We start from the raw sequence: 3,066 nt of genomic DNA, 5'->3' as shown, positions 1-3,066 counted from the left end.
TATTGCTCGTAATTCACTGCTATTTGAATACTGTAATTTTCTTCGTAGATGTCCTCTATAGTGAGAACATTGCCACAAGAACATGCTAGAAACACAAAAATGATGGTCTTTTAGGTAAAGTGCACTTGAATAGACTGGTTTGAGATTTTCATGGAAACTGCTTTGAGCTCACACTATTTTTGATGCCACAAAAATATCAGGAAATTGTTATTGGAAGTAATAATTTTTTTTAGGCAGACATAAGATATCTTGCATATTTACAAAAATAATAACTTTGTCTATTTTTTTGTTGTTACAGTTTGTTTTTAATCTCATTGTTAAATGCTAAAGCTGCTTTCAGTGAATCACTGAAATGAACACTCAGCATTGGAATCAAATTCATCTAATCTCATGATTCCTATAAATTTAAGGCACTCGGTTGCACTAATTGGGGCAGATAGGCAAGCACACTTTGTCCCACCATTAATCGAGCTGGAGACATTTCGGGAGATTCACACAAACGCTCACAATCAGATTCTGATATAAACATCTTGCTCCATCCGACCCCCGGGCAACTTGGCCTGCTGGCCCACCCTGATGACCCTTGTAACTGTGGTGATTAAATATTGGGAGCGCTCATCTGCAAACATTTAGCCAGTGTCACCTCTAATCTGTGTTGTGTCACCATGCCACCACCGTCTCCACAGGAACACACACAGCCATTCTGTCGTGGACTCTGGCAATGATGCAAAAATACAAAGTGATATGTAGTATTTTTTTTCTTTCTTGGAAAAAAATCTAAACTTTTCAAGCTATGACTTCAAATACAGACCATTTTCGCTTAATAAAATTAAATCTAGAGCAAATATGCAAAGTGTTTAACATTTCATTTTAAACTTTAATTGAATGTTGTTTCTCCATCCATCCATCATTGGAGTAAAGATGTTTTCTTGTGTAGTTTTTAAGTGATAATCTGTAGAACCATCTCAGGGATTTATTTAATCATTAAATTAACCATTGATTGTCACCTTTCACCTCCTGAACCCTGAACTATGACACTCAGGTCCCCTTGCTTCAGGCACGGCCATCATGAACACCCCTGCCTCAGGCCACAGCAAGCCAACAAAATCTACCACTTCTGCATTTAAACCAAAATAAATTATTACTCAATATTTTAATTTGAAGCATCAAACAAATTCTGAAAATATAAGTTCCCTGCTGTACTGATAAGTCCATGATGCTTCTTTGTCAATTAATTTTTATTGAGGTACTATGCCAAATAATGACATCAGTGGCCCCTTTATGAGCAGAAGGGTTTGTAATGTGGACTCTCTTTAATTTGGTGGATGATTCTATTGTCCATTTTAAAGCAGTAACGTGTTTTTTTAGAAGTATAGAGAAAATGCCGCTAAATCTATACAATAAACTGGTGTCAACATCAGTAATGGGGGGAAATACTATTTGTTTACCAAGGTGTGGATGTTTCCAATTATATTTATTAAATAGGTTTGTTGCTATTAATTACATGTATTTTGGCTGCCATTAAAAATATAGACAATATTTGATGTTTCCTTTCTCAAGATTCTCTCATTTTTATCTATCAAGTTAACTTTTACAGATTAAAAAAGAACTTGGTTCATTAAAGGAACCTTAATATTAGGACTTTAACATCTGAAACCATACCATGAAGTCTTGTTCGATTCTGACCTCTAGTGGTGAAATAAAGAACATTTCAAGAATAAAAGCAAGTAGACACTCCTTTAAAACAGGACATTCAAGAAATTATCATTTCTGCCCGACAAACAGGAAATCACCTGGCCACAACACTTACCTCACAAAGGTAAAATTTACTTTGCTACACATTTTTGAACTGGCTGGCCTGTAGTGTAACTCCAAAAAGATTTGGGAAAAAAAACAATCTGTAAAAAAAAAAAATGCTGCTCTGTTTAAAAAAGGAAAGTGCCTTTACAAATATGTATGTATGCTCGCATGTTTGCATTCACATATCTATGTGTGTGTGTGTGTTTCCGTGCGTGCTATGCATGTGTGTGTTTCTGTATGTATGCATGTGTATATGCATGTATGTGTGTATGCATGCATCCACGTAGGTACGCATGTATGTATGTACGTATTTACATGTATATGTGTGTATATGTTTCACATATGAATGCACGCTTGTATGTACGTTTGTCTGTCTGTATGTGTGTGTACATGCATGCACATATGCACGTATATGCCTGTGTGTATGTACGTGTGTATGCGTTTATATTTTTGTGCGTGTATGCATGCATGTTTGTCTCTGTGTGCTTGAATGCATTATGTACATGTGTATGTGTGTGCATGCATACATACATGTATGTTTGCTTGTCTGTATGTGTAGGGACACATGCACATATGTGTGTATGTATGTATGTATGCATGCATGCATGCATGCATGCATGCATGCATGTATGCATGTATGTATGTATGTATGTATGTATGTATGTATGTATGTATGTATGTATGTATGTATGTATGTATGTATGTATGTATGTATGATGTGTTTCTTTTATTTGTTGACCATTGTTCATTTAAATATTTTTTTTCTTATTATCTAATTAACTGCACCTGGATTTTTGTCTTTTACAAATTGGACAAATTTGTGGATTAAACTCACTTTCCATGATGCCGTCCCTCTATAAATGAAGGCGTTTTTAGGTCAGTCAGTCTTGATAATCGCTGCCTCCTGCGTCATCGCCTCCCAGCCAATGGCACGCCGAATTCCAGAGCCGAGACACCCAAGATGTAAATCTTGCAAACATGGCGACGCTCCGGAGAGAGTACGGAGCTTGGGAATGAGACCGCTTTCCACGGGAAGAATCGCCTCAACTTGGCTTGTTAACATGTGGTGGAGTTAGCCAGGACCGCCGCGTGCACAGCCATCAGACCATGTTAGCTGAGGTGAGTTGGCGCGACCGAGCTACAGTTGTGTGCTCTCCACTGGTGAACGAGGCTAGTTAGCCGGAGCGCAGCTAGCGTCTGAGTGCTACTAGCCCCACAGGTAAACACAGCCTGTCAGGCGAGGGAAAGAACGGAACTAGCCACTGG

The sequence above is a fragment of the Oryzias melastigma genome, linkage group LG11 (assembly GCF_002922805.2).
Source record: "Oryzias melastigma strain HK-1 linkage group LG11, ASM292280v2, whole genome shotgun sequence".
NCBI classification, from domain to species: Eukaryota; Metazoa; Chordata; class Actinopteri; order Beloniformes; family Adrianichthyidae; genus Oryzias; species Oryzias melastigma.
This window is presented reverse-complemented; position numbering follows the sequence as displayed.